Source organism: Pan troglodytes, chromosome 7 (genome assembly GCF_028858775.2).
Source record: "Pan troglodytes isolate AG18354 chromosome 7, NHGRI_mPanTro3-v2.0_pri, whole genome shotgun sequence".
NCBI classification, from domain to species: Eukaryota; Metazoa; Chordata; class Mammalia; order Primates; family Hominidae; genus Pan; species Pan troglodytes.
This window is the reverse complement of record NC_072405.2, coordinates 135155554-135179437: the sequence shown is the minus strand read 5'-3', so window position 1 is coordinate 135179437 and position 23884 is coordinate 135155554. Positions and strand designations below refer to the sequence as shown.

General features: G+C 47.1%; 1 long non-coding RNA gene across 1 annotated transcript; it reads left to right on the top strand.

The window, feature by feature from the left end:
- Window positions 1-1074: 1074 nt before the first annotated feature.
- On the top strand, window positions 1075-16742 carry LOC134810693 (uncharacterized). Its single transcript, XR_010159337.1, has 3 exons — window positions 1075-1190; window positions 8948-9086; window positions 13844-16742. It is a non-coding gene; the product is annotated as an uncharacterized LOC134810693 (long non-coding RNA).
- Window positions 16743-23884: the final 7142 nt, after the last annotated feature.

The window sequence follows — 23884 nt, the reverse complement described above, 5'->3', positions numbered from 1 at the left end:
AACTTTTTAGATGATTTTAACCAGAAGAACTTCTGAGGACTGAAGGCAAGAGGTTTGGTTCTGCTTTACAGATTGGCGTCCCCCCAGGTGCAATTGACCCAGTAAATGTGTAATTGTCTATATCTGCGCAAATGCAGGCTCCTTGATTAACATGCATCGCCCTCTGGGGAAGAAAGGGAAGGGAAGGAAAGGGAGGGATAACTCAGGGAAACTGGGAAAAACTCTCCTGGACCTCCCAGGAAAAGGTGACTTCAGGACATTGGCTGCCTGGTTGTTTTCAATGGTTTTCATTATTTAGTTTGAGCTCCTGGGGAGTAAATGTTTCTCAGGCATATTTTGGGGATCTAATTCTGGAGTTCTTGAGCTCGAAATAATGCAATAAAATACCTGCTCCGTGGAAGTGAAGATGGCTGCTTCGCAGGCTACCGAAGCTCTCTGTGCACACCCTTCACAGACAGGAGCTTCCGAGAGGTTAGGTAAGGTGTCCAAGGACTCAGAGGGAAAGTGTCAGAACCGGGACAACAGCATACAGTTCCTGGATAGGAGGGATCCCACAACCTGACTGACAGGCTGAGTGTTGCGATGAACTGAGGAACAAAGGCTGCTTCTCTGGAGCAGGTAGGCAGTTTGCATATTAAAGTACAAAGTGTACTGTAATCCCAGCTACTTGAGAGGCTGAAGCAGGAGAATTGCTTCAACCCGGGAGGCGGGGGTTGCAGTGAGCCGAGATTGCACCACTGCACTCCAGCCTGGGGGACAGACAGACTGAGACTCCGTCTAAAAAATAAATAAATAATAAAAAATACTAAGTGTATTCATCCTAGAGTTTCTGTACCTTTCATGATGGTTGAAGCAGCTAACTTTTGGACTGAACTTGCCCTCCAAACTCCAGACCAGAAATACCACCTATTTGTCATTCTTCCTTTTGACTCATACTAATTCCTCAGCATGTCCTACAGAAGGGAGTGTTGATAAGCCATGAAAAAGAGGAAGAACATATGATGAGGTAGCATGAGGGGCTTTCTTACTCACCAAATGTAAAGGAACAAGCTTACTCAGCCAGTCTTAATGATTAGCAAGGGACTTTCTCAAGGAAGAAAAGAAAATGGCCGCCACAGTGCTTTCCCCTCACAGTGCACAATTTGCCAATGAGTTCAAAGTGTCTCCGTAACTTCATGCCATTTCTTCTGGTAAGGTTTGGGGGCAGTCAGGGAGGGGTGGTAATTAGTGTTAGATGGGCATACCGAAATAAGGCATAGAGAGGATAACTGGTTTGTTCAGGGGCACACGGCAAACCCATGAAGTCAAACTCAAGTGGCGTCAGGGAGTGCTCAGGCTTCTTCCTGCCTCTAGAAGATTTCACAAGGCCAGGAAGCCAGCAGCCCTAGGGTCAAGTGAAGGGGAGGCAGCTCTGGGACCCACCCAAGAGCAGTTTCTGGTCAGGCATTCCTGGCAACTTGTGGTACCTCGGTCCACCCACGCCTCCTCCACGATGAAAGCTGATAGGCAAGGCCAACGGTCCTCTGGGGCCAGGCAGTGCCTCCGGCCTGGTTTAGGGGGCACTGAGAGGTCTCCCTTCTAAAAATATCTCCCTCCCTTTTCCTGCTGTGGAAGCTGAAGTGGTCACATGCAAGGCTTACTCCCGTGGTTTGAAGCATTATAGTCCTAATAGATCTGATTTAAAAAATAAATGCCATTATGAGTGGAACAAACAAGTATTACCATACCGTAACATGGGACTTGGCATTTACTTATACCCCTCTCTAAATCCAAAGAAGGATTTGAGAGTATCACACATTTATTTCTCAGATGAGCCAGCTGAGGGAAACAGACCCTGCCCTGGCAAATCCATGGGGGCAGCTAGAGAAAACCTTAACTCTACCTAGGACATTTCACTCTCCTGCCCAACACATGCCAAAGCTTCCCGTTGCACCTTGAATGGAATCCAAACCCAGGATCTTTCCAGGCTCTCCCTGACCCACTCAGGCCCTTGCCTGACTTGCCTCTTGCATTCCATACTTGTTCTCCCGTCTTGTTCTTCACACTCCCACTTCACCACGCAAGTGCAGCTGTCCTTCCTCCCACTGGGACTGTACAAGCTGCCCCTTCTGCTGGTAAACCTCTCCCCTGCGCTCCTGGTTCCTCTCTATCCCTTAAGCCTTGACTTGAAATGCCACCGTTTTTGTGGCCTCCCTGACCGTGCCACCTAAGGAAGGGGTTCTCTGTTGTCTTTGAAAATACGCTGCTATTTTCCTCCACAGCATTTCATATAATTTGAACGTGCGTGTATGTGGGCACAGTCTATCCTCATTATTTGCAAGTTCTGTATGTGTGAATTTGTCTAATCCCTAAAATGTATTTATAACTCCAAAATCATCACTTAAACCACTGTCAAGGTCATTTGCAGATACATGCAGAGCTGCAAAAGATTTGAGTCACCCAATGCACCCATCCCCAGCTGAGATCCAACAAGGAGACACTTTGCCTTCCTGTTTCTGCTCTCATGCTCTCATACTCAAACAAGTGTCCTTTTCATGGTCAGTTTAGTGCCAAACATTTATAAAACAATTTGGTGAAAAACATTTAGGTTGGGCATGGTGGCTCACGCCTGTAATCCCAGCACTTTGGGAGGCCGAGGCAGGTGGATCACAAGATCAGAAGTTTGAGACCAGCCTGACCAACATGATGAAAACCCGTCTCTACTAAAAATACAAAAATTAGCCTGGTGTGGTGGCATGCACCTGTAGTCCCAGCTACTGGGGAGGCTGAGGCAGGAGAATCATTTGAACCTGGGAGGTGGAGGTCACAGTGAGCCAAGATCACACATTGCACTCCAGCCTGGGCAACAGGGAGAGAGACTCAAAAAAAAAAAAAAAAAAAAGAAAGAAAGAAAGAAAGAAAGAAGAGAAAAACATTTAGAAAATGTTTTTTTCTCAGCTCACTGCAGCTTCCGCCTGCCGGGTTCAAGAGATTCTCTCGTCTCAGCCTCCCGAATAGTTGGGACCACAGGGATGTGCCACCACATCTGGCTGATTTTTGTGTTTTTAGTAGAGATGGGGTTTCACCATGTTGGCCAGGCTGGTCTCAAACTCCTGACCTCAAGGGATCCACCCACCTCAGCCTCCCAAAGTGCTGGGGGATTACAGGCATGAGCCACTGTGCCTGGCCCACATTTTCAAGATTTTTGTTGATGGTGTCACTGCTTGTTTCAAATGGCCCCAAGCATAGTGCTTAAGTGCTGCCTAGCATTCATGAGCATGAGAAGGCTGTGTTGTGCCTCACAGAGGAAATGTGAGTATTAGGTCGTATTCACTCAAGCATCTTGTATTGCTATTGGTATTGAATTCAATGTCAATGAATCAACAATGTGTATTAAGTAAGGTGTCTTTAAACAAGAACACACATAAAACAAGGCTACGTATTGATTGGTGAAACTAGAGGCTCACAGGAACCTCACCCTATATTTACTGTAGGATCAATGGTTCAGTATTCACTAATTCAGTGCTTGTAGTGACTTTATAAAACATAGCTACTGTGAGAAGTAGAAATACCACTTGACCCAGCCATCCCATTACTGGGTATATACCCAAAGGATTATAAATCATGCTGCTATAAAGACACATGCACACGTATGTGCACTGTGGCACTATTCACAAGAGCAAAGACTTGGAACCAACCCAAATGTCCATCAATGATAGACTGGATTAAGGAAATGGGGCACGTATACACTATGGAATACTATGCAGCCATAAAAAAGGGTGAGTTCATGTCCTTTGTAGGGACATGGATGAAGCTGGAAACCATCATTCTCAGCAAACTATCGCAAGGACAAAAAACCAAACACCGCATGTTCTCACTCATAGGTGGGAATTGAACAACGAGAACACTTAGACACAGGAAGGGGAACATCACACACTGGGGCCTATCATGGGGTGGGGGGAAGGGGGAGGGATAGCATTAGGAGATATACCTAATGTAAATGACGAGTTAATGGGTGCAGCACACCAACATGGCACATGTATACATATGTAACAAACCTGCATGTTGTGCACATGTACCCTAGAACTTAAAGGATAATTAAAAAAAAAAAAAAAACATAGCTATTGTGAAAAATGAGAACCATCTGTATTTTTATTTTTATTTATTTCTTTATTTTTTTGAGACAGAGTCTAGCTCTGTTGCCAGGCTGGAGTTCAGTGGTGCGATCTCGGCTCACTGCAACCTCCGCCTCCTGGGTTCAAGCAATTCTCCTGCCTCAGCCTCCTGGGTAGCTGGGATTACAGGCGTGCACCGCACATCTGATTTTTGTATTTTTAGTAGAGACAGGGTTTTACCTTGTTGGCCAGTATGGTCTCGATTTCCTGACCTCGTGATCTGCCCACCTCGACATTCCAAAGTGCTGGGATTACAGGTGTGAGCCACCATGCCCAGCCCATCTATATTTTTGTAAGTTTCTTAGGGCTGCTGTAGTAAATGCCACACACTTGGCTTACAGCAACAGAAATGTCTTCTTTTCTAGTTCTGGAGGCCAGAAGTCTGATATCGAGGTGTTAGCAGCAGGGCCAGGCTGCCTCCATAGAGAAAAATCCTTTCTTGCTTCATCCTAGTTTTTAGTGGTTTGCTGACAATCCTTGGCTTTCCTTGGCCTGTAGCTACATCTCTGCCTTGGCCATCACCTGTCATTCTCCCTGTGTGTGTCTGTCTTCATGTCCCTTCTCCTTTTCTTGTAAGGATACCAGCCATACTGGATTTAGGGCCCACCCTACTCTGGTATGGCCTCATCTTAACCAATTACATCTGTGAAGACCCTATTTCCAAATATGATCACATTCTGAAGTTCCTAGAAGGACATACATTTGGGAAGAGGACCGTATTCAATCCAGTAATACACATTCATGAACACATAGTGTTTATTTAATTCATATATTTTTCCCCAACCAGAGAGCAAGCTCCATGAGATGAAAACAATGGCTTTCTTAGCATCCTTTTATCCACAATACCAAGGCCAACCTGATACATGGTAGGAGCTCAGTAAATACTTGGTGAGGAAAAATGGATGAACCAAAGAGTGAATTTCAAAATTCATTAGAATGTTAGAGATTCTTGAACCAGCAGTGATCCAACTCTCCCAGAACCCTAGGCTTCTGATCTATCAGGTCAGACTGAGAAAGAGGCCAAGTGGGTGGGCTTGCTGCCTCAGCTCCCTCCCTACTCCATTTCAACCAGTTACCCTGCTGTATCTGTTTTATATATCCTGCTTCTAGGCAATATTGTTTTTATAAAAGTGCCTTAAAGGGTTTTAAAAGTGTTGGCCGGGCAGGGTAGCTCACGCCTGTAATCTCAGCACTTTGGGAGGCCAAGGCAGAGAGATCACCTGAAGTCAGGAGTTCAAGACCAGCCTGGCCAACATGGTGAAACCCCGTCTCTACCAAAAATACAAAAAATTAGCCAGTGTGGTGGCAGGTGCCTGTATTCCTAGCTACTGAGGCAGGAGAATCCCTTGAGCCTGGGAGGCAAAATTTGTAGTGAGCTGAGATTAGGCCACTGCACTCCAGCCTGAGCGACAGAAAGACATTCTGTCTACAAAAAAAAAAAAAAAAAAAAAAAAAAAGAAAGAAAAAGAAAAAAGTGAGGAAACCCCTGAGCCTAGCTGCCTATTTTATAGATGAGGAAACTAAGATCCAAAGACCTGAAGATGCCTGCCCCTCATCACCAGTGTGTCACCAGTCTGTCATGGTGGAAGCAGGGCTAAGACTCAGGTCTTCTGAGCCTTATTCCAGAAGTTTTGCCTTTATGCTTGCTCTCCTGCTGAGATATACAATGGGAGTAATTTGGTGTTTGCCCTCCCCTGGAACCCTGTTTTTCTATCTGGAGCAACTTCTGAGAGAAGAGAATGGAGTCCTTGGCATGTGCCCCTTCCCCATAGCTCTGAAAGACGCTTTGTGCCAAGTTCCTTGGACATTCCACAGGCTAGTTCTAGGCAAATCCATCTGCCAGCAGGTCACAATCCTAGCCTTCAACTCTGAGCTGAGATATTTTGTCCTTTCTGCTGTTAAATGAACCCTTTGCTTTCTTGGAAGCTAAAGCAAAGCGAGGGAGGCCAGGCTCAGAGGACCTGGGGCAAAGCACTTGGGCTGGGCTGGAGTGAGCTAGGGTGGACTGCCAGGGGAGATGGGTCTGTTTTGCAGACCTGGCTCGAGGAAAAAAAAAACTGTGCTGATTATCTCCCAGCCCCAGCTGCAGAAATGCCTTAGCTCGGCGGCAGCAGATTATAAATAGCCCAGAGTCCACTCCCAGCCGCCTGAAAACAAGGATATTTTTTTCATGTTAGAAGAACAGGGCTTTAGAGCTATCCTGGGCCCCCTTCTCAACCCCACCCCCAAAGAGCTGTGATTTATGTCTTAGCACCATTACTGGGACCAAGGATCACATAGCCCCGATAAACAATGATTAATTCATTGCCAAGTTCCATGAAAAAGAAGGCATTCCTTTGGAAGTCATCTCTTTCACTTTGGCACAGACATGCTGACCCATGAGACCAGAGGGGCAGTTGCACCGCAAGTTCATCACCCTGGGTTTCATCAGGCCCTCTCTGCCCTTGCACATTAAGGGGCTTGGGAATGGCAGGTGGCTCACTGACCTGGAGGGCAGGTGGGGGCAGACTACTGGAGAAGAACTGGTCTGAACTTGACTATTCGCTGAGATGCTCTGGAATGAAAAAACCAGGGACGCGGGACTGGTTTGTTCACATTTGACTTATTCTCTCTGGAGGGAAATCAGCCTTTATCTTGAAATCAGGAATTGGATCTCAATGCAAATGTCCTAGAGATTTTTGGACCAGCTGGCTCACTCACTGGGACCTTAAGTTTGAATGGCAAGTCCTAATGTATAAAGCACTTGTCGTGTCCTGCTTTCCTCTGACCTCTACAACGACTGTTTTGCTTGTTTTGTTTAGTTTTCTGAACTCAAAGATAATCCTTGCTTATTGTAGAAAAGGTTAGGCATTTCAGAAAAAACAAAAAGAAGAAAAAAAACCCCACCCAAATCCCAACACACTGAAACAGTAATATTTTCATGAATATCCTTCCAGACCTCTCTTATTGGATATATGAATGGATATGAATTATGAATTTACCTACATGGGACTGTGTTATTGTATTGGTTAGGCTCTTGGCAGAAAGAGATGGAATACTCAACTGGGTAACTGAGGAGAGTTTAATAAAGGAACTATTTACATAGATGTGGGCAGAGGTTAGGAAAACCAGCAAGGAATAGTGTAGTACATCAGGGCTAGCAATGGGGGAGAACCATTAACACCCTTAGGGCTGAAAGGCAATTAGAAGGAGTGGTTACTGCAAATCAGAGCCTGTCAGAAAGTGTAGCCTTCAGTGCAGTCACAACCAGCCCTAGAAAACCAGCAGAGATGGAGTCAGAGGAATAAACACTCTCACCTCACTCTTCTCCCAACCTCTAACAAGCTGATGTCTCCCATTGGCCAACCCAACCAGAGTTAGAGGGTATGGAAGCCCATTGGCAACAGTACACAGAGTGGATAGGAGAGGCAAGTAGAAAATACCCATGACATCCACTGTAATGCTGCTTTTATCATTCAATGGAAAGTCCAGGAGAAGTTTCTAACTCAATGAATATGGATTCATATCATACTTTTTTGTGGACCTTATATAAGTGTGCCATCGTTTTTTGTTTTTGCTTTTGTTTTTCTTTTTGAGACGGAGTCTCGCTTTGTCACCCAGGCTGGAGTGCAATGGCTTGATCTCGGCTCACTGCAACCTCCACCTCCTAGGCTCAAGACAGTCTCCTGCCTCAGCCTCCCAAGTACCTGGGATTACAGGTGCCCACCACCACGCCCAGCTAATTTGTGTGTGTGTGTGTGTGTGTGTGTGTGTGTGTGTGTGTATTTAGTAGAGATGAGGTTTCACCATGTTGGCCAGGCTGGTTTCGAACTCCTGACCTCAAGTGATCTGCCCACCTCTGCCTCCCAAAGTGCTGGGATCACAGGCTTGAGCCCCAGTGCCCAGTTGAATGTGCTATAGTTTTTTAACTGATCCGTTATTGATGGATCTCCAGCAAGTTTCTAATTTCTCAAGGGCACAGACGATACTGCAATGAGCAGATCTGTAAGTACAAAGCCTTTGTATGCTTAGGATACTTACTTTTGTTTCCTCCTAGATTTTTTTTTAGAAACTAAGGCTCAGAACTGAAGAGATTCACCCTAGTCACATTGTTGAAAAAAATCTTCTCATTTTTTCAACAATGAACATGGAGTACTTCTGTAGTAGAAAAAGGAATAATAAATTTTTAGCTTTAAAATGTACCCCATGAATATATATACCCTACTGTGTACCCACAAAAATTAAAAATTAACAAAAAAGGATGCTTCTTCCTTTGAAAGTCCTATCACCCGCATGGCTCTGAAAGGGAGGGGACTGGGTAGTCACTCCTCCCCAAGGGCAGCCTCCTCTTTCATTCATTCATTCAGAGCAGGGCCTCGGTGGGTCATGGGGGATATGGGGTGTGCTGAGTCAGGGGGCAGGGACTGAGGAGAGTCAGGTTGGGGCTTACAGCACTGTCCCAGACAGGGAAGACACCACAGTGAACTTCAGGAGGGGAAGAGAGGAAGTGCGCTGGGCAAAGAGGAAACGATGTCACAGGACATACTTTTGCTGTCTTTGCTGCTGTCACCTAAGAGGTGGACACAGCTCCCGAGGACTTACGGTGAAAAAAGGGGGAGGAAATGGCCTTGAAGGTCAGGGGGAGGGAAGTGAGTGTGAGGGGCAGAGAGTGGCAGCCTCTGCCTCTCCCATGCACTTCCTGTTTGCACCTGAGGTTGCTCGCCTGAAAAATGGAGGGGATGCTCCCTCCCGTGCAGGCCTGGCACTTCACAGGTGCTCAACAAATGCGTGTTTCTTCCTTTCTTGCCCAAAAGCTAGAAGCCAAGCCAGTCTCCTCACCTGAAAAATGGGAAGAGCAAAATATCCTACCCTAGAGGGTTGCTGTGAGAGCCGAAAGCGTCTATCCATGCGAAGCACGTGGGACAGAGCCTGGCACAAAGAAAACGCTTCCCAGTAAGTATTTGCGTTGTTATTATTCATCATGGCCCACCTGGCACGGAGCATGGGCGCAGTGGACGTTTGGCAGAAGAGTTAATGATGTGTATTCATTACCAAAATAGTAGGATAAAATGTGATTCCAAAATGGCCCAAAATCAACAGCACACAAAGGACAAGACATGCCATGTAGCATGCTGCAAAAGAAAGGTTTCTGTGACAAGCAGCCTAATGAGGAGGTGCAGGTGGGCCTGAGCCCAATACCCAGGAGGGGTTAATGCACGGGACATAAAGCAGAAACAGAGAAGGGGGCTATGCAGTCCCAGATCCAGCACTTCTTCTTCTTTTTTTTTTTTGAGACAAAGTCTCACTCTTTCACCCTGGCTGGAGTGCAATGGCATGATCTTGGCTCACTGCAACCTCTACCTCCCAGGTTCAAGCAATTCTCCTGCCTCAGTCTCTCGAATAGCTGGGATTACGGGCGTGAGCCACCACACCTGGCTAATTTTTGTATTTTTAGTAGAGACAGGGTTTCGCCATGTTGGCCAGGCCGGTCTCAAACTCGTGATCTCAGGTGATCTGCCCACCTCGACCTCCCAAAGTGTTGGGATTACAGTCATGAGCCACCATTCCCAGCCCCAGATCCAGTGCTTCTTCGCTGTGTGACTTTAAACAAGACCCTTACCCTGTCTGGCCTTCAGGTCACATTTTTGAAATGGGGATAAATAGCCCAGTTCCCATAGTTACTGTGAGGGTGCAGAGGGGGAAGGTGAGGCATGCTCCAGGTGCCCAGGGAGAGGCAGGCTGGCTGCTAGGGTTGTAGTATTCTTACTGCACTAGGCAGCACCATCCTGGGGCTCTCATCTGCAGTCCTGCTGCAGGATAGCTCTTTACCCGGTAAGGTTCCTTTGAGCTTCATGATCCAGAATTTCCTGGTCTTGGGAGCTCTGTTGGGCTCAAGAGTGGAGAGCTGTCCTGTGCCAGCAGAGCCCAGCTTGGCTGAGTTCCAGGGCTCTGCTGAGAGCCCATCTGCTGGGTCTGCCAAGGCCAGAGCGATGAGATGGACGTCAGGGAGGGGGTCTCGGGGCCTGAGCTGTGTGCCAGGCTGGGCACTGACTTGCTGCTTCCCATGGTGTCCCCACAGGCTCCATCAGCCCACCGCCCCCTCTGGCCTTCCCTCAAGAGCAGCCACTGGGCCTCGGTTGCCATGGAGACAGTTTCCCTCAGAGGCTTTGCCTCCCATCTTCTTTTCTTTTCTTTTCTTTTTTCTTTTTTTTTAATTTGAGACAAGATCTCGCTTTGTCACCCGGCCTGGAGTGCAGTAGTGCAATCACGACTCACTGCAGCCTTGACCTCCCAGGCTCAAGCAGTCCTCCCACCGCAGCCTCTCAAGTAGCTGGGACTACAGGCATGCACCACCATGCCCAGCACAGGTGGAAGCCGGGATCTTAGAAGATTGTTGTAGTAATCCTGGTGAGATGAGGTGGTGGCTTGGACCAAGATGCTCATGGCCAGTGATGACAAACGGGTGGACTCAAGACCTACCTTGAATGTACAGTCAACACGCTGCTCACCAGGAAGTGGAGTGCAAGAAAATGTTGTCAAGAATGACTCCTAGGCCAGCCACGGTGGCTCATGACTGTAATCAGCACTTTGGGAGGCCGAGGCAGGCGGATCACCCGAGGTCAGGAGTTCAAGACCAGCCTGGCCAAAATGGTGAAACCCTGTCTCTACTAAAAATATGAAAGTTTGCTGAGCATGGTTGCAGGCAACTGTAATCCCAGCTACTTGGGAGGGTGAGGCAGGAGAACGGCTTGAACCCAGGGGGCAGAGGTTGCAGTGAGCTGAGATTGTGCCACTGCAGCCTGGGTGACAGAGTGAGACTCCTTTTTTTGTTTTGTTTTGTTTTGTTTTGTTTGTTTTGTTTTGTTTTGACAGAGTCTCGCTCTGTCGCCAGGCTGGAGTGCAGTGGCGCAATCTCGGTTCACTGCAACCTCCACCCCCTGGGTTCAAGTGGTTCTCCTGCCTCAGCCTCCTGAGTAGCTGGGATTACGGGCACCTGTTACCATACCCGGCTGATTTTTGTATTTTTAGTAGAGACGGGGTTTCACCATGTTGGCCAGGATGGTCTCGACCTCTTGACCTCGTGATCCACCCGCCTTGGCCTCCCAAAGTGCTGGGATTATGAGACTCCTTTTTAAAAAAAAAAAAGAAAAGAAAAGAAAAGAAAGAAAGAAAGAAAAAAGAATGACTCCTAGACTTTTGGTCCCAGCCAGATGGTGGTGCTTTTTCCTGAGATGAGGAAGAGAAGGAAGAAGAAAATATTTGGAAACAATACAGAGTTCATCTTTGGACATGTTAAATTTGAGGTGTTAAATGAGAAAATGCACATTTTGAGGTGTCTCCTAAAGAAAATGTCAAGTAGATGTTTTGATAGTCTTTGAATCTGGAGCTAGGGGAGAGATTGAGACTGAAGATAAGGAGCTAAGAATATGTATAGGTCCAACGGCCTGAGTGCGATTCCTACACGGTGAATATAGAACCCTTGAGGACTGAGCTCTAAGGCCCTCTGGCATTTATAAATTACAATGAGAAGGAAGACCAGTAAAGAAGTCTAAAACCAGTTCAGCAGGAGGAAAGCAATTAAAGAATGGCATTCCAGAAACAAAGGAAAGAAAGTTTTTATAGAATCAGTGGAGTAGGCAGAGTAATGACCCCTGAAAGATGTCAGGTCCTAATTCCCTGACCCTGTGAATATGTGACCTTAGATGGCAAAGAGGCATTGCAGATGTGATTAAGGTTAGGGACCTTGGAATGGGGAGACTGTCCTGCATTATTTGGGTAGGACTTAAAAGCAGAGAATATTGCCTGGTTAAGATCAGAGAGAGAGATGACTACTGAAGAATGGACAGAGATATTTGGTGTTTCTGGCTTTGAAGATGGAAGAAGAGAGCTACAAACCAAGAAATATGAGCAGCCTCTAGAAGTCTCTAGAATCTGGAAAAGGCAAGGAAACAGATTCTTCTCTAGAGCCTCCAGAGAGGAATGCAGCCCTGCCTGCATTTTAGCCTAGTGCGACCCATCTCTGACTTCACCCACAGAACTGTAAAATGATAAATGTGTGTGGGTTTTGTTGTTGTTGTTGTTGTTGTTTTTGAGATGGAGCTTCGCTGTTGTTGCCCAGGCTGGAGTGCAATGGCATGATCTCGGCTCACTGCAACACCCACCTCCCGGGTTCAAGCGATTCTTCTGCCTCAGCCTCCTGAGTAGCTGGGATTACAGGCGTGTGCCACCAAGCCAGGCTAATTTTGTATTTTTAGTAGAGACAGGGTTTCTCCATGTTGATCAGGCTGGTCTCAAACTCCTGACCTCAGCTGATCCACCCGCCTCGGCCTCCCAAAGTGCTGGGATTACCTCGGCCTCCCAAGGTGCTAGGTGTGAGCCACTGCACCTGGCCAAATGTGTATTGTTTTAAGCCATTAACTTTGTGGCAATCTGCTGCTGCAGGAATGGAAAACCAATACAACGAGGCAATGATGAGCTGGTCAAATCACCATCCAATCCCAGCAAAAGGAGAATGAAAATTCTCCAGTGGTTTGGGCAGGATGGAGATCCTTGGAGACCTTCATGGTATTAAATAGTAGTTCAATGAGGATGAACGCAGATTGGAGTAGACTGAGGAGAACCTGAGAGGGTGGGGAGTAAAGTCTGGGAATAGGCCCATCCTCAGAGGAAATTTGTTAGGAAAGAAAGCCAAGAAGTGTGTATGTGGAGGGGAGGAGCAGAGGTGGGTGTGGGCTCAGGGGAGTCTGCTCTTATTTCTTAAGAGAGGAGACAGTGCTGCATGCTTGTATGCTGGTAGGGATGACCCAGGAGAGAGGCACAAATGTGATGAGCAAGATGGTCTGAGATCTCTCTGGAAGTCCTCTACCCCACCCGTGAGTGCTCTGCAGCCAGGAACACAGGTGGAAGATAGGCAGAAGACCAGTGCCTCAGCCCAGCCTTCCTGGAAGATGAGGATCTGTCCCAAACAGTGGGGACACAGGAATCCCACCTGGAGCCACTCCCCTCTCCAGGTTTGATTCTGTAGCCCCTTGACCCATCCTTTCCATAACCTGTATCCCAGGGGCTGTGAGGTCTCTTGGGCTTCCGTTTGCGTGCTTCCCTGAGCAGCAAGGCTGCATCGATCTTGTTCTTTGTGTTTCCCAGCCTTGTTGAGATACAACACACCGAGGGCATTTGATAAATGCTTTGTTAAATGATGATAACGCCACCTCTGTTGAGCACTCACTCTGTGCCAGGGGCTTTACTAAACACAGGTGTGATTTCACATAATCCTGACAAGCAGCCAATCATCTCCATTTTATAGGCAAACAAGTTGAAGCCCAGGGTTACATGGTGGGTAGATGGCAGGGTCAGGACTTGAACCCAGGCAGTCTCGCTCAAGAGGCCCCTCCCATAACCAGCACACCACTTGGCCCATGGCAGGTAACAACTGAAGGTTCTAAGGGAGCCCAGTGGAGGGGAGCTGAGGCCTTGGAGATGACACCCGAGCTTGGGTTTGAAGGATTAGGAAGACTTAGCCAGTGAAGAAGGTGGGAAGAGACCCCCTAAGTGAAGAGGAAAGCATAAGCAAATGTACCAAGGTGGGAGGTTCATGCAGAGTGACAGGAAGCTCCCGAAGCTGCTTCCATGTTGCTGTGTAATCGGAATGTGGAAACGAGAGGGGGTGCAGGGTGCAAAGCCCAGCAAAGGAAATCTGCTTTATTTTGTAGGCAATGGAAAGCCTTGATGGAGCCCGGTGTAAACTATGCAGGGTGCCAGAGCCCCCACTGACAGCGCTGGTGTCCACATGTGGTCACAGGGATACAGCGGCAGCATCCCAAAGCCCGAGCCTGGTCCATCACCCTCAAAACTGCCTCTGGTTTGTCCAAGTCTACCAGGATTCAAGTTCATTTCAGAAAAGCAGTGGCCAGAAACCAAGGCCTGGAGGGGGCTGGGGAGGTGTCAGGGAAGGGATCAGAGGCCAAGCTCTGTGTTTCCTCAGACAAAGACAGAAAGCAGGCTGAGAGATGGCGGCAGCATGTGACACCTGGGCCACAGGCCTGGGCAGCAGCCGCGGCAGCCAAGGGGATAATGGCTCTCTTTGTCCTGCGTGTAAATTCTCCGGAAAAGAAAGGATTCCAGGGCCTGCTTCTCCGGCTTGCACAATGCTGGCCGCCTGGGGCCCCACTGCGAGGGCCTGCCATGGCATTCGGGGAGCAGTGAGGCCCCTTCTCTGTCTCGTTCCTTCCAGGCGTGCAGAAGCGGAAAGTCAGGCTGCCGTCCCAGACATTCTGCAGGGGGTTGGGAGGCTGGGCTGAGGCACAGCCTGTGCCAGGAGCTTTGTTTCACAGCCTCGAGGAAACCAAAGCATCTTGAAGCTCTGAATTAGAAAGTCTTAGAGAGCATCCATGCCAGCTCTTCCTAATACTTGTCCCACCCCCTACCTTCTCTGCCTACCACTCCCCACTCCCCTGCCTTCAGCAGCCAAGAATGGTTACAAACACAGGCTTTGGAGTCAGAGAGGGCTGAGTTCAAATGCTGACAATGCCACTCACAAGCTATTTCATCTCTATGGGCTTCAGTTTCTCCACCTGCAAAATGGACATAACAACACCTACTCATAAGATTGTCAATAGGAATAAGTGAGAAAATGCATGTACCATGCTTAACGTGGACACAGCCTCCAGAAGCGCTCAATAAGGGTAGACAGTCCAGTAGGTCACCCAGCCTGTACTTGATTTCCTCCAAGGGCAGGCAATCACTGCTTGCATTCCATTTTCAGACCAAGTTCAAATCTGTCTCTTATACCCTCATGGGTGCTGAGGGTAAAGGGGAGAGGGCCTACATACATTAAACATTTCCTACATGTTACTGTTGCCATAAATTACTCACAGAACTTAAGGGCCTGTCTTAGTCTATTTGTGTTGCTATAAAGGAATACCTGAGGCTGGGTAATTTATAAAGACAAGAGGTTTATTTGGCTCATGGTTCTGCAGGCTGTACAAGAAGCATGGAGCCAGCGTCTGGTCTGGTGAGGGCCTCAGGAAGCTTCCATTCATGGAAGGGGGAAGGGGAGCTAGTGTGCAGAGATCACATGCCAAGAGAGGAATGGGGAGGGGGTGGTGCAGAGGTGCCAGGATTTTTAGCAGCCAGCTCTCATGAAAACTAATAGAGTGAGAGCTCATTTATTACAATGCAAGAATGGCACCAAGCAATTCATGAGGGATCAGCCACCATGACACAAACACCTCCCATGAGGCCCCACCTCCAGTATTGGGGATCACATTTCAACATGAGGGTTGGAGGGGTCAAATATCCAAACCATAGCAGGGCCTGTCCAGGGCCACACAGAGGAAGTGACCAGGATTTGAGCCTGAGTCTTTCCAGCCTTCTGCACCATGATGCCATAAGGGAACACTTTATATATGTGAAAACAGCTCCACGGCCCCCTCAGTGTCTTCTCTTCCCCACAGAAAACATCTCCTAGGCCTCGGGGTTTCGTTTTGTGTTCTGCCACCATCCTGGCCCCTATCCTCTTGACAGGCTCTAATTTGTTACTGTCTCTCTTAAATAAATGCTTGCAGGCTTATTCCAGCTGTCTTCTGACCAGCGCAGTATAGGAATGCACTCTCACCTCCTTTATTCTAGGGGCTCTGTTTTTGCTAATAACACCTAAGATGATGTGGCCCTTGGACCATTCACATTATGCTGATGACTCTCTCATACTTCATGATCTTCAATCTACAAGAGTAACAAGAGCCTTTGTGCTCTGAACAGCTCGTAGCAGTCATTGCAGATCTTCACTGCAGGTAATAGAACCTTCTTCAACTAGTTTAAGCAGTCAAGCCTTTTATATATTTGGTGGCTCACAGAATCTCCAGCAGGGCTGAAGAGTCAGGCGTAGAAGAGACACACCCAGGAACAACTCACCAACCACTCCTGACCCGGCTTCTCCACTGGAGACACCATTGCCATTAGACAAGAAGGAACCTGCACACCTTGCTGATGCTGGTGTAGCACTGTTGCTAGAACCTCTGCCTCTGCTCCTCTTGGTCTCCCACACTCAGTACCTCCTTCTTCACCTTGGTCTCCTCTAAGCCTCCGCGGGTGCATTTCAGGGATTAAATGAGTTAATAGATGTATAGTCAGCCTCCAACATGGTTCCAGTAATTCTCACCTCCTGGTATTGTGTCTTTGTATAGGCCCCTCCCACAATGGATAGGGCTGACCTGTGTAACCAACATGATGTTGCAGAAATGACATAGTGCGACTTCAGCACTAAGTCATATAAGACATTGAAACTTCTGCCTTGCTCTTTTGGAGCACTTGTTGTAGGGAAAACCAGCTGCCATGTCATAAGGACACTTAAGCAACGCTCTGGAGAGATCTACATGGCAAAGAACTGAGGCCTCCTGCCAACCCCCAGCACAAATGAGCCAGGCGTGCAAGACATCATCTTGGAAAGGGATCCTGAGCCTCAGTTGAGCCTTCAGATGATGCAGCTCCAGCTGACATCTTGGCTGCAACCTCATGAGGGACCCTGGGCCAGCACCACCCAGCCAAGCTGCTCCCAGACACCTGATCCACAAAAACTTTGTGAGATAATAAAATAAAATACATTTTAACATTTTTTGCTTACATTTTGGGAGAATTTGTTATGGAGCAATAGATAACAAATATATAACACATGTAAAGACTTAGAACACTGCCTAGCTCAGGGTCAGCAGTCCTTAAATGCTGTAATTATTTATTTTATTTTATTTTATTTTATATATTTTATTTTATTTTTGAGACAGAGTCTCACTCTGTCACCCAGGCTGGAGTGCAGTGGCATGATCTTGGCTCACTGCAGCTTCTGCCTCCCAGGTTCAAGCAATTCTCCTGCCTCAGCCTCCCGAGTAGCTGGGACTACACAGGCGTGTGCTGCCACGCCCAGCTAAGTTTCTTTATTTTTAGTAGAGACAGGGTTTCACCATGTTGATCAGGATGGTCTTGATCTCCTGACCTCGTGATCTGCCCGCCTTGGCCTCCCATAAATCCTGTCATTATTTTTATCTTCACTGGCCTCTGTGTCAAACATCAGAAGCTGTCACCTCTGCAACCTGGGGAGTCTGGAAAATGAAAAATAGTGATGATTGCCCTTAATCCTCCCAGCAACTCTATGACTGGGCACACTAGTATCTTTTTACAAATCCTGAGAGGTTGAGTCACTTGCCTTGGGTTCCAGAAAGAAAGGTCCAGGATTTGAGCCCCAGCCTGACTCCAACCCACCATCCAATTCTGTCCCATGTACAACAGGCACCAAGAACGGGATGGAATTTTCTGTGGGAAGCTCCAAGCTTTGTCAATTGTCACTTCAAGTCTCCATGAGGATGGTATGGAGAAGCTGGAGGATGAGAAGAAGCAGAAAGGGAGAGAAGCCCAGAATTGTAATGAATCCCAGGAATAGGGCTTTTGACATCAGCACTCAGCCCTTTGGGCAGAGGTGTCCTGAGAATCCAAGGCAATTTGGCTAATGGGAAGCATTGGAAGCTGACAACTCTTTATCAAAGATTTTTCTGAATTAAGGTTGCAGGCTGTCTGGGAAACTACCAGTTTTTCTCCAAGGAAGGCCCCAGGGCTCCCTCTCAGGCTGAGCTGTTTCCTCCATGCAGAAACTCAGCTTGTTTCTTTACCACTTTAAAGCTGCCACCACTGGCTCTCATCTTGGGGAGCTGCCCTGTCCCCAACCCAGAGCTACCTGTGGAGTGGAATCTAGCCTCCCCTCCCCACTTCTTTTCTGTCTCCCAGAAAAGAAAGAGGCCTGTACCTAAGCCTCTTTCATTGTAGGGTTTTTCCTGGTGATTGTTACAGGGTGGAGAAGGAAAATATAATAGACAATGGAAAGAGCTTTAAGAACTGATAGCCTGATAGAGTGGAGTAATGGGAAGAATAGGGGTTTGAAGATAGACCCACCTAGACTCAAACTGTGATAAAATTATATCACTGATATGGCCGAGGTCAAATGACACAACTTCCCGGAGCCTCAGTTTAGTCATCCGAATGATAAAGATAATCCTTTACAGAGGGTGATTCAGCAAAAGCTCTCAAAATCTAAAATGCACACACTCGGCCAGGCACGGTGGCTCACTCCTGTAATCCTAGCACTTTGGGAGGCCAAAGCAGGCGGATCACCTGGCATCGGGAGTTTGAGACCAGCCTGGCCAACATGGTGAAACCCCATATCTACTAAAAATACAAAAAAATCAGCCGGGGGTGGTGGCGCTAATCTGTAGTCCCAGCTACTTGGGAGGCCGAGGCAGGAGAATCACTTGAACCTGGGAAGCGGAGGTTGTAGTGAGTCACGCCACTGCACTCCAGCCTGGGCAACAGAGCGAGACTCTGTCTCAAAAATAAATAAATAAATAAAATGCACGCACTCTTCCACCACCAAGAAACCGCCCTACAGAAATAACTCTTGCCTATGATCGAAATTCAGTGCACAAATAGTTCCATGACAACAAAAATTTGTTAATTTTCACCATCGGGAAATTGGGAAATGAATTATGGAGCATCCATAAGATGAAATTGTTTTGCAGTTGTCAAAAAAATGAAGTAGGAAAAGGGAATATGTCAACAGCCCTTTCTTCTCCTCCAGTGGTTTCACGTACAGTCCTGCCTTACCCCGGTTGTCTTCCTTGTTGCCTGTGACCATGTCTTCTCACTGTATTTGGCCCCACACCTAGAGGAGCACCTTGAAACCAGTGGAGGGTCCACAGGAGCTGGTGAGTAGTGGAATGCCACGGAGCTGGGTTCCCTGCTACGTAACAGCTGATCTTCTGACCCTCCTGAAACCACCTCCCTTTACAGACAGGCAGTGGCAGCATGGCAGTGGAACCCAGGCCTCCCACTTCTTAGCCCAGGGCTCTTGCACTTCCCCAAGCCCTCAAGCCTTTCCCATTAGCGTCCAAACTCAGGGTCTCCTCATCACTGTCCTTGGCTGTTGCCACAGCCTTAGCTAAGATGTCTTTCTGCCAGTCTGTCCTCTACATTGTTGCCAGAATATCTCTTAAAGCACAGCTCTGCCTTAGTCTAGTTTCTGGGTGGTCACAAAGGAAGTCCCACCCCACTGGCCAATCTCACATTATCTTCCATTAACCCCTTTTAAGAAGAGCCTTTGACTGGGCACGGTGGCTCATGTCTGTAATCCCAGCACTTTGGGAGGCCGAGGTGTTCCGATCATCTGAGGTCAGGAGCTCAAGAATAGCCTGGCCAACATGGTGAAACCTCATCTCTACTAAAAATACAAAAATTAGCTGGGCATGGTGGCACGAGCCTGTTAATTCCAGCTTCTTGGGAGGCTAAGGCATGAGAATCGCTTGAACCTGGGAGGCGGAGGTTGCAGTAAGCCGAGCTCACCCCACTGCACTCCAGCCTGGGTGACAGAGCAAGACTCCTTCTCCAAAACAAAAAAAAAGAGAAGAGCCTTTGCTCCAGCCACCCCCATGCCTGGCAAACCCATGTCACAGAGCTGGGTTCCCTGCTACATAACAGCTCTCACCTTTGCCTTTGTTTATACTTTTTTCTCCTCCACCTGCAAAGGGGATTCTTCCCTGGATCTGCTTTTCTGCTGGGACCCTTTTCCATCTTTTTATACCCAAATCCTACTGATCCTCTCACAGGTGACCTCCAGGAAGCCTTCCTTAGTCACAGTCTTTCCCTCCATTCCTCCTACCCAGTGGCTCGGAATTCTGCCATTTATGGGACTGATCTCTGCCTTTAGGCAGGGAGAGTAATCACCACAGAGGGTTTCCCTTCCAGTCTCCCCCGCCCCTGGGACCTGGCATTTCCCAGGCAGCAGATGCTCAATAATGACTTGAAAAATGATTAATGAGTAAACCGGAGCAATGGATTACTACAGGAATAATTTCCAAGTGACTGCAAGAGTAAATGAATGAATTGGCCTGAATTCATGAAGGAATGATTAAAGCTGACCTTGGAGTCTCAGGGTCACTGGTTCCTTTTTCCCCAGATAATTGAAAGCCAACCATGCACGGGTCCCTGTTGTGGTAAAGAAAGTCCAGATACACACTAAGTTTGCAACTTTCTGGAGATTCCATGAGGACATCCCAGTCGAGAAACAACATAAACAGTAGCCACAGAAGAGACATATAGATGGCCAAACAAACATAAACATACAGTCACTTTCACTTATAATTTTTAAAACATAATTTACAATGAGACATGGTTTTGTTCTTCTGTTACATGTGTAATGCTTAATTGGCAGAGGAGGGGAAACAGGTAGTCCCCAGTACTATTGGTGGGAACATTACCATATCTAACATTTGTGGAAGTCAACCTGGAAATGAACTTTCAAATTTTTAACTTGCAAATAGGTGTGCCCTTTGACCTAGCAATTTCATTTTAACAATGAATCTTAAAGAAATAACTGGGCAAGAAGACAAAGATGTATGTACAAGAATTTTGGCTGAGTGTGGTGGCTCATATCTGTAATCCCCACATTTTGGGAAGCTGAGGAGGGTAGAGTCTTGAAGTCAGGAGTTTGAGACCAGCCTGGGCAACATAGTGAGACCCCTCCCCCACCCATCTCTACAAAAACTAAAAAATCAACCAGGCATGACGATGGCACATGCCTGTAATTCCAGATGCTTGGGAGGCTGGGGTGAGAGGATCCCTTGAGCCTGGGAGGTTGAGGTTGCAGTGAGCTATGATTGTACCATTGCACTCCAGCCTGGGTGACAGAGTGAGACCCTGTCTCTAAAAAAAAAAAAAAACCTTGTTTCTAAGAACAAAAAGTAGGAAATAGTATGTCTATCATTAACACTCTAAACAATTTATGCTTTATCCGCACAATGAAACAATCAAATCCTGTACGACCATTCAAAAGAATGAGGGAGGGCTTTCTGCACAGACAGGACATGATACTCCATATCATTAAGTGACCAAAGCAGATGACAAATCATATGATCTTTTTGATATATGATTAATAATTTTTATATGTGAATGGAAGCAGTATGGAATTCTATGCACCAACATGGTTAAGATTGTGAAAGGAAGAAACACTTTTGTGTTTTTAAATAAATAATCAGTGATTACTTTTATCATCAGGGAAATACATGATAGAGACAGCAGAGGGTCTTGGTTTGGGTCTCAGCAGCCCTGTTTCTGTTTTCCCTGCTCCTGGCCTCTGCTCAGTCACCGCCCAAGTCCTCACTCCCTGGGAAAGGCTGCCCCAGCCCACTTTTTTTCTTTTCTTTTCCTTTCTTTTCTTTTATTTTTTTGAGACAGAGTTTCACTCTTGTTGCCCAGGCTGGAGTGCAAAGGCGCGATCTCAGCTCACCGCAACCTCCGCCTTCTGGGTTCAAGTGATTCTTCTGCCTCAGCCTCCCGAGTAGCTGGGACTACAGGCATGGGCCACCACGCCCGGCTAATTTTGTATTTTTAGTAGAGACAGGGTTCCTCCATTTTGGTCAGGCTGGTCTCGAACTCCTGACCTCAGGAGATCCACCCACCTTGGCATCCCAAAGTGCTGGGATTACAGGCGTGAGCCACTGTGCCCGGCCCAGCCCACTTTCTAGAACAATGGAAACAATGGTATTTTCTACAGCAGCGTCAAGAGCAACCTCCAGAATAAACCATGGGCTTACTTCAGTCCCTGCACAAGGGAGTGACGGTGTGAAGCTGCCACAGCTCAGGGAAAACGGCACTGGGCAGACCCTTAGTGACAGGCGTCCTCTTCCGGGCCTTGCCCATCTTTGTTTCAAGGTCACATTGCCTGCGGCTACTGCACTAACCACTCTTAGAACTCACTGACTTCATTCACAGCCCCAGGATATGAACTAACAAGGCTTGGGCAGAGTCTCAGATCAACCATACTAAGGGGAGGGGGAAAGGGTGTTATTTAACCCAGAAGCTCCATGGAAAGGAGACAACATAGTAAAGCAGTATTTGCTAACATCTGTTGTTATTATTATTGTTATTATTATTATCAATTATTTAGAGACAGGATCTCACTCTGTCGCCCAGGTTGGAATACAGTGGTGTGATCATAGCTCACTGCAGCCTTGACCTCCTGGGCTCAAGTGATCCTCTCGCCTCAGCCTCCTAAGTAGCTGGGACTACAGGCATGCACCATCATACTCAGTTAATATTTTTAAAATGTTTTTGTAAAGACGGGATCTTGCTATTTTGCCCAGGCTGGTCTTGAACTCCTGGCCACAAACAGTCAATGGCTTTGGACCTAATCTCTCTGAGCTTCAGGTTTTTTTCATATGTGAAATGAGATAGTGATTCCTATCTTTTAGGATTGCTGTGTGGAATAAATAGATTGCGCATGAAAAATACTTAACTCAGTGCCTAGCAGATAATAACTGATCAATAAATAGACATTGCTATATTAATCTTGTTGCTGTTACACTTTGGTTTGTAGAAGGTGATGTGCCTTCTTTATCTGCCCTCTCATCATGCCAGCTGGACTGTTTCAATGGGGAGAGTGCCTGGCACCACTGGGAACTTCATCAGCAAGCATAGGACCCCTGACAAGCAGTTGGCCGTCAGCTGATTAGAATGTCAAGAAGGAGATCCAACTCTAAGCTGCCTGAAGCTGTCTTAGGGAGGAAGTGAAAGAACTGCAAGTGAGAGACACCAAAGCCTCGAATGGGTTAAATTGTGACTCCCCGCCAAAAAATGTTCAAGTCCTAATCCTCGATACCTGCGCATGTGACCCTATTTGAAAACAGTGGCTTTGCAGACGATCAAGTTAAGATGAGGCCATAAGGGTGATCTCTATACCAGTATGACTGTGTCCATATAACAAGGGGAAATTTGGACACAGAGACAGACATGCACATGGGGAGAATGCCACATGAAGGTGAAAGCAGAGATCAGTGTGATGCATCTACAAGCCCAACACCACCAAAGATTGCCAGCAAACCACCAGGGGCTAGGAGAGAGGCATGGGGCGGATTCTCTTTTGCAGCCCTCAGAAGGAAACAGCCCTACCGACACCTTGATCTGGACTTCTAGCCTCCAGGATTAGAAGGGACAACACATTTCTGTTGTTTAAGTTACCCAGTTGGTGGTGCTTTCTTATGGCAGCTCAAGTTAACTAATACAGTGGGGTATACTAAAGAGAGGACAACCCTCTCCTTCTTGCCAACTGTGTGACCCTTGACAAGTTACCTACCCTCTCAGGGGTGAATTCCTTTTTTCTGTGTAATGGAGTTTTTGCTTTTGTTTTCAAGACAGGGTCTCACTCTGTCATCCAAGCTGGAGTGCAGTGGCATGATCACGGCTCACTGCAACCTCAAGCTCCTGGGCTCAAGCGATTGTCCCACCTCAGCCTCCCGAGTAGCTGGGACTACATCACGCACCACCATGCCTGGCTAATTTTGTGGTGTTTTGTTTGTTTGTTTGTTTGTTTTGTTTTGTTTGTAGAGACAGGGTTTCATCATGTTACCCAGGCTGCAATGGAGTTAATACTAGTGACTACCACAGGAAGTTCAGTGAGATGCTTATGACACAAATGCTCAGCATATCACAAATGTCCAAATTAGTCACCACTGGAGATCATAAGAGAAGGCCATGAAATTCATGTTAAGTTGCTTCATAAGTATGTGTTTGTTTCCCCTTCAAAATTCTAAAATCTTTGTGGAGGAAATGATTCATCATACTGAATCTCCAACAACACCAGAACAGTTCTCTGAACTCCATAAATGCTTCATAAATGTTGCTTAGTGAGGTGTGTTCCAAATTAGGATTTTATTAGAGTA